The 8794-nt window shown below is 38.6% G+C and overlaps 1 pseudogene; it reads right to left on the bottom strand.

Annotated features, from left to right (window-relative positions):
* Positions 1 to 5309: 5309 nt before the first annotated feature.
* Positions 5310 to 7468, bottom strand: LOC125314356 (annotated as a pseudogene).
* Positions 7469 to 8794: the final 1326 nt, after the last annotated feature.

Raw genomic sequence — 8794 nt, 5'->3', positions numbered from 1 at the left:
TGCAGAAATGGAACATCATGACAAACGATCAGTAACAATTGGAACTGGATGAGACAAATATCAAGGTTTGACAATATAAAACAGCAGTTGCTACATTCGGGAGAAATATAAATTGATGGAGAATCTGAAATGTCAGTTAAAATGATAGAGGTACTAAGACGATTGTCAATCATGAAAAGAAAAGAAAATGACAGGTTTATATCTGGCCTAAGGCTGAAATTCACAAACTACGTATGTTCATGCAATCTGCTGTTAAAAGTGAATTGGGAGAGTTCTAATAGTTGTTTACCGGATATTCAGAGCCGGGTGTACAAGTCATTTGTAAGAATAACTTCTCCAAGCATGGGGAACTTTCGAGTATCGTCACTATACTATGAACTCCAAAATGGTCAGCTGCGACGTGGAACATCGGATGCCGACATTCTAAGGATGGAAGAAACACTTCTCTCGCCTCCATTATCGACAGCACCTAAGCATGTCAATTATGGTGGAAGAAGCAGAAACTAATCACTTTTACTTCTTCAAGCACTAAAGAAGTTCATTCATAAGACATGCGCATCGGTGATCTCTCACAATAGCTGACAGACCAAAGAAATGAGCAAACAACCAGCAGATCTTCTCAAGAAAAATCTTTTTATGGCACATCAAATTTATTTTATATGCATTTATCTTTATTGCACAATTTATCTTTCATTTATTTACTTTACTTTTTGTTCGAAATCACCACAAGAACCACAAGAACCCATTTAATCTTCAAATTTGAAGGCTCTACACATTCGGTGAAAGATCTTTCGTCACGGATATTTCTGGCGAAACAGGACTCTTCTTCAGTGTCGCAATGCTTTATATAACAAATTATCGTGGGCTATTTAGCGACTGGCTATGGATGATTTTTAAATCAATGGCTAATATTGCCTATGTATTGAACAATTGATATTTAATCATATTGTCCATTGATGCATGATTCGCACGATAACTTTTTCTCGAAAGTGGACACGCATTGTATGTTGGGAGCACGCAGCAGAAGCTTGACACCTTTGCTTTGGGAGATCACCAAAAGGAAGCCCAAGTCAATGCCGGTCAACATATCCAGTTGAATCTTAAGGTCTTCTCGATCGAATATACAGAGTTGAGTGATGATTTCCTTGGGCGAATCTTCAGGGGAAGTCTTGTTTTAGAGCCCCTTGAGTTGCGCAGGTGTTGGGGCCTGAAGAACATTATAATAGATTCATTAAGTACGAAGAAGTGACTACTCATCGGCCTCAGCATAAATTTCTCTTAAGTGCAGAAAATTGTCCGAAACTCCGTCAGTCTACTGAACATTTGTGCAAGGACAACACTAAGCTGCTTGAGTTCGTGTCTTAAAGTGAGTGCAATATTGTACTGGAGATTCTTTTGCTGCCATGTAGCGTTCGGATCTTGAACTAAGAGTTTGGCAATGAGCACCAAGAAAGAGAACATGTTTTATATGTGTAGAAGAGTTTGAGAGCTTAAATTAAAACAAAACTAGGGTTTGCTCCTGCCAGTGAAAGTGTTTTCCGAGAATTTATTTACCGAACTTCGCTCCTTTGGTTCTCTAAAAGTGACTTAGTCAATGAAAAACGCTTTTCGAAATTATTCATCTCGAATTTTTTTAATATTATATATTCTATTTTATTTATATATTTTCCTACTTTTTATTTTTTAAATATTTTTATTTTTTTTTGTCTTTGTCTTTTTCTTTTTCTTCTTCCTCTGCCGGTTGACTTGCCTCGGCAACAACCGACGACCGATTCTAGACATGGGCTGGCAAGCTTGAGGCTCGCCGGATCCCACAAGTTTGTGCTCGCCTGTGGTTGCTATTGGCCGGTCGTGATGGAGGGAGAAAGAAAAGGAAAGGAAAATATAAAAGTACTTTCAAATTTTGATTTTTTTTAACATGAAATTGAAATAATTTTTCAAATGAGATTCAAATACGAGAAACCATTTTTGGTCACGTATCACCAAATATATGAAAAATAACCAATTTCTAGGAAAATGATTTCACTAAAACTTATTTTGTTTTTCATGGAGTTTTTCCCCAATCAAACACATCCTAACTAGCATCCGCAATGGACAAATGGAAGTTGCTCATTTGAAATTTTAGTGAGCCGATACTGTATTTTTTCTATGGATCCGCATCTAATGTGAAGTAAGGTTCTTAAGTAAGCTATCTATGTGCAGATTGAGCTTGATGAAATCTAAAGAACGTTTTAACTTTGACGAAGAAGATTTTTTATGATCATGAAACGGGAACTTTGAATGTTTGGCAAAACATCTCAAGAGAGATGACATCATCGGATTTGTAGCTAATAGCTGTAGGCAAAACATCTGTTCGCCCTGATTAAGAGGATGCACTTGTGCTGGAGAAGTTGATTATGCAGGCCGAATTGCCCACACGACATGAATTGCAAATAAATCGAGTTTTGCTAGTTCTTTTCAAGCCTATTATAACTCTGTTGTTAGACTTAAATGATCAAGATGTTAATTATCCCAATTCATTAATGCGATTCTTATTATACTTGGCAAACGACAATTTACTGCAAAAACTGTTAATAGTTCCTCATTTGTGTGGTTGTGCTCGTTAAAAAGAAGTGTTGGCATATTTGGAGTACGATGATTTCATTTTCTTTTTTTTTTTAGTTACCTCTACTGGTTACTACATTCGAGATATTTCGGTTACTTGAATTTAGTCGAAATCCTTATAGAAGTGTTGTTGGATTTGATTTTGCCGACCCAACTTTGTAAGTTGTCAATGTTACGTTCGCATTTAGTTGAAATAAATCATAGAAATGACATCGTGTATAAAATAAATTGTTAATTCCAAGCATGGCATTCTTCAATCTTGACCTTGCCTATGGGAGATGAAACATTTGACTTTCCTATCTATCAGCTTGTTTGATCTGTTATACACTACTATGATATTAGGATTTAATCATCATGAAATCAAAACTGATTAAAAAGAGTTTCGAGCTTGCCGATGTTATTCTTAGATCATCTTGTGAAACGACTAGAAGTAATCTTTCCCGTATTTGTTCCGAGCTTAGTTTATCTTCATAAGATTATTATTTACGCCCCTGCTCATTCATTTCGCGAATCAAAGGCTCAGGGGCTCTCGCTCTCTCCCTAACTCAAAGAGAGGGTTGAGCTGACTGAGCTAAAATTATAATTTTTCTACTCTAAATTTTTTATAAACATGCATTTTAGGAAAAAAATAAGAAAAAATATCAAACAGGTTAGTGCACAGCGTAAGTCGATCGCTTAATACTTGTTTCTCTAAGCAGAAATTTTAGTTGTGGTGCTCCAACTCTTTTTCGATGTCGAGATCCTCGAATTTATTTTCGCAATGAGATTCTTTATTTAGTTACGCTTGCATGAATTACTAGAAAGAGAAAAATTCTGATAAAAAAATTTTCAGCCACAAAATTAGGAAAAGTATAAACGAAAAAAATTGAAGGACAAGGCAGGGTGTCTAAAAAAGGATAGTAAATAGGATCGAATAGAAAAAAAAAAAAAAGATAGATACCAAATTGAGAATCGATAACTAATTGATGAAATCAACTTGAATTTTGAAGAAACTAGAATAAATGGTGATTAGGTAGAAAGAAAGAGAAAAAGAAAGGTCTATATTTGGGGGAAAAAAGTGTAGATGACGTCATTTATGGGCATGTATGTTGACTAGGCATTGCCGGCAAGCCACGTGTTAATAAAATATGGCCATGTCACATTTTCATCAACCCAAATTGGAGTTGGCATTTAACTAATCATTTTTTCAAGTGGCACTCAAGTGATCCGAAAAATACTTTTGATATCAACATGAGCGTCTTACGAAACTTTTGACACTTCTATGTTCTTATGCCGAAAATAACCCAAAAAATGTTCTTTCACGAAGAAAATTCGGTTAGCAGAGTAACACAAAAATAGCATAACATAAAAGGCGAATGGACTTTGGATTGTGAAACTTGAGAATCTTGCGTGTTGGCTCGCGAATTGTTGCATGAAGATAAAAACTTGTTGGGCTTTTTTGTTTTTGAAGTAAAAACTCATCTCCGCAGCGACCGTGCTTTGTTCTTGTGAGATTATTTAACATCACAATTTTCCTGTAAAAGATAACTCGAATTCTTCAACATCACTAGTGTTTATCAATTTTTGCATGTCATTAGAGGGTAACGTGTCTTAGGATTAACATGCAATAAGCATTCCGTATAGATAGCGTTTTCAAATTGCGTCTCATGTGTCATGAAAGAACGGACGAAAAAAATTAATTGGTGTTGCATCATTAAATTATTACTCACTTAATGGCAAGTTCATTAGGTGACATGTGGATTCCAATGGAATAATTTGCTGTTTTCATAGAGAAGAAAAATACAAAAAAACAAATCTCATATTACTTGAATTATAAGATTAATCCCTTATTAATTCTATCTCATGTCATAGCATTCATGATATATAATTTCATTAGCTTTAGGGGTTAATTTCATGCCATTGCACATACTTAATTCATTATAGCATAGCACACATGGCATTTAGGGCTTTATGGCAGTTCATTAGTGAATGTTAAGATTAGGTGCATCTAATACAAAGATAGCATATATTTGATTTACATGTTCATCAATCGTTTGGTTACTGTCTTGAGATAATTTTATCACGACTTCTCAATGGTGATTAGTGCACAAATGGAATACCAAAACTATGCGAGCTTCCCTTCGCTTTCTATCTTTTCCCATATTTCCTGTTCTTCACGTAAATGTTAACTTGTTTAATTAAAGGTATCTAAGAATATGATAACAACATAGAGAGGCTCAGTCCTTGAACAACATGTTCATTATTAGTAACTAAACCGGTTGTCCCATTCATGACATGAAATTTATTAAACTTCAACAGAACATGCTTACTTTTTTGTCGTGTAGACATATCAAGTCGAAAATTGCCAGCCTTAATTTGAAGGTGACGCGACTCGGGGTATGGTCGGATGCGGAGGTGGGCGAGTGGCAAGTGTAGCAACGGCTATGGTGGAGGGGATGGACGAAAGAGAGTGAAGAACATAGAACCTCTAGTTAGTCATCTACGTACGCATCATGAAGTAGACCGATTGCATGCTTGCATAAAGAACTCGAAGCATAAAATCTTTGGGCTGTTGGTGCAAGACAAGAGAGTGTGCTTGTAAACCTGTGTTATTCACTGAGATAAACAGCCAAACTAGCCGTTTTTTGAGACGGACACACACTCGATGAAACGATAGTAAGCTGAGCCACAAGTCCAGTTGGACAAGCACAAAGGGATGATACTTCAAATGCATGTAACCGGAACTCCAGTAAATGTTAGGCTAAAATTCCGGAGTAACTAAACGGGGAAAAGCCGTCATAGGTGGTGATGAACAAATCAGGATTTACGCGCGCGTTTAGAAGGACATCCTTGGGAAAGATACTTAAGAGTGACCTTTGCGCTCGGAGAACACCTTGCGTGCGACAGAATTATCCGGGCAACTTCGAGCAGCACCCATGGATCAATCGCCTTGAACGGGTTGGAATTGGCATTGTTGATCGCTATTTCGTCCAAACTGGGTGTATTCTGGAGGAGAAACTTGAGCATGGAAAGAGCAGGTTCCCACGCCAACAAATTAGCACCGGGATCAACAATCTTGACATGCGTCAGACGCCGGTAGATCCTTCACTTTGGAGAATTCCAGAACTCTTCTGCATCAAAGTTGGGACGGCCAAGATTCTGCAAGGACTTAGTATGCAAATATAAGACATTAGGACAAACGATGGGTGCTACAATTGGAACTGAGACAAAAAAGTATCGAGGTTTAACATGATGTCAATGGAGAACCTGGAATGTCAATTAAAATGAAAGAGGTACAAAAGACGATTTTCACTCAAAAGAAGAAAAGAAATAACTGGTTTATATGTGGCCTAAGGCTGAAATTCACAACCTATTTATGTGCATGCAAATCTAGGGTTAGAACTGAATTGAGAAGGTTCTAGCAGTTTGGTACCCAAGAACTACTATGTTTGCAAGTCAGTTGTAAGAATAACTTCTCCAAGCATGGCGAACTTTCGAGTATTTTTGCTAGACCGGGAACTCCCTTATGGTCCGCTGCAATGAGGAACGTCAGATGCCGACATTCAAAGGATGGAAGAAGCAATTCTCTCGCGTCCATTAGTGACAACACCTAAGCATGTCAGTCGTAGTTCAAGCATTAAACAAGATCATACATAAGACATGCTCTCCCACAACAGCAGACAGACCCAAAAAATGAGCATGCGACCAGCAGATGCTTCTTAAGAAATTTTTCTTATGGGACATCAGATTTTGGTCGTATCGAAGTTTTAATGTTTTGCTGAACCGAATAAGATGACAATATTTCATTGAACAGTTTAAGAGCATGGCATCATCGAGCCAACAAACAATACCCCGGTCAATTCGAATCTAGGCATAAAATTAAACAAATTGGCACCTGAAGGCACCAGCTCCCCATCACCAACTTCGTGACATGATGCAGCCTCTGGAGAAGCCCTTTGACAAGATCACCATGAGCGTGAACCCGACCGAATGCATCAAGTGCATAAGTCAAGTCGAAATTTAAATTGGCCTCAACCAAGGAAGACACCTCATGTACTTTGAACCCTGCCCCCACAGAATTGCCCACTAGGCGTAATTTGAGAAGATAAGGAGCCCAAATTTCCAGGATTAAGCTTCGCGTCCCGTGAGAATCGATCACCAACTCTTTCAAAGCTCTTGATTCAACTCTAATGAGCTTGAACCCCTGGCAGAATTTCAACTCAAGTGACTCTAGAACAGGACTGCCACTCAACAGTCTCATCATCGCATCATCATCGATGTCCGCAAATTCAATGCGCAATATCTTCAGCGAAGACCAGTTCACAGCGCCAGTCATGGGAAAACAGCAACAGATCACGTGAAAACTTACTAGCGTGGTGCAGCGGAACAAGAAATGCGGCAACACATAGATGGTGAGTGGCCAACTAGATGACCGCCCACTAGACAGGGTCATCGACAACTCTTCGAAGTTGTGCCGGACAGCAAATTGGAGCAACCTATCAATGCTCGACTGCATCGAGGCATGGAAAGGAACGTCAAAGAGCAACCTTTTTACCTTAGTTGTGGTCCAGAATGACAGTACCGTGTCTATGAAAGCTTCTGTGAAATGTATGAAGTTCCTGGAGTTCCGTTTCGGCTTTTCGTCGACCGGTAGAGAGAAAGTAATATATGGATTAGAGGTCCAAGTGGAACGCCATCGCTTGGACAAGACACTGGTTTTGATGGATTCTGTTGTGGTCAAGAAGGAGAAGATATGAAGGATGATGGCGTCAGGCAATTGGCTGATGTAATCCATTGGCTCTCGGGTTTCATCTTGATCAGAAGAAGGACGTGGTAGTTCGATCCTGTCCATGTATGGAGGATTCGTCAAGCTTTTGCTGCTGGCTGCGCCACGACAATGAAGCGTTTAGGGTTTGGCAAAACGACAAGAGACGACTACATAAGTTCTACTTCTGATCAGTACAGAGACTAAAATCCCCATAAAATCTTCGGGATTTTCTTCAAAATTTAAAAAGGGAAAACGCGCGTTCTGAACTTTGGATGAAGATGGAGACATGTCTAAATAGTATGAACTAATAATTCCCAAAAAGCTATGAAATATTACTGTTACGGCCAATCTACAACAGTGGATAAAAATTTTGCGTCTATATGGTTGTTGCTGGCTAGAAAGCACCGACAATCACCCGAGACCTCCGTGCGTGTCCGACACTCTCGGACATGCGACCAATACTTGATCGGCGCTCCGGACACGCCAGCTACACGTTTGCATCAACACACACAGGTTCAATTTTATGCAATTTCAGGTATCAAAATATAAATTTATCAAAAATATATATACTTAAGTTATATATCGAGGCACAAAAAAAAAAATCAAGAAGAAGAAACTCATTGTTGATATTTTTATAATACATGATAATGGACCTTGTATATATACAAACCCATATTTAACATACAACGTATCTCAACGTGTCGGAATTCTCTACTTTTTTGAGAAATTAAGTATCGCATTTCGTATCATGTCACGTCAAAATAAAAATGCCAAATGAAACCATGGAAGCATATGTTCCAATAATTAACAGACGCCACTTACAAATTTAATAAAAACAAAAATTAACTGGAAGAAATGAAATCCTCTTGATATTTTTAATAAAAGTGAAGTCGTGCCCATCTTGTGAGTCCACCAAGACTTTTCTAAACTTGGAACAGTCCCAAGCACTCATTATTTTCTAATAGACGGTGAAGAGAGATTCCCCAACGTGAGTTGAGTTTGGGATAAAACTGCGAACCCATTTAACACCTATATATTTTTGGGCTTTGCCATTCTAAACATATTTATAACCTCACTAAACATAACTAATCCATATGATGACTCGGCCTCTCAATTATGATTAAGAAATGGGTCCGCGGCCTATTTTGATAATTCTAGTCTCCGCCATCATCTTATTACTCTCGTCTCTCTCTTGGACAGGTACAGTACAGGCCCTCACCATTAGATAAAATAGAGATAAACAGAGAGCACGTCGTCCAGGAAAAGCGTCAACGTCAAGATCTCTCCTCACGGCCACTGCACGCACGGGTTCATCTTCACGATGCTGCTGTACCTTGCTGCCATCCTCGCAGACATGGTTCGTCCCCCGGGATTTGACGACTAGCTCTCTTCTCACACCATGCCTTGCCTTCCTTACTGTACCACGCCAACTCTCACCCAAAG

This window comes from Rhodamnia argentea, chromosome 3 (genome assembly GCF_020921035.1).
Source record: "Rhodamnia argentea isolate NSW1041297 chromosome 3, ASM2092103v1, whole genome shotgun sequence".
NCBI classification, from domain to species: domain Eukaryota; kingdom Viridiplantae; phylum Streptophyta; class Magnoliopsida; order Myrtales; family Myrtaceae; genus Rhodamnia; species Rhodamnia argentea.
Note: the sequence above shows the minus strand (reverse complement) of the source record. Positions and strands in the feature narration are given on the sequence as shown.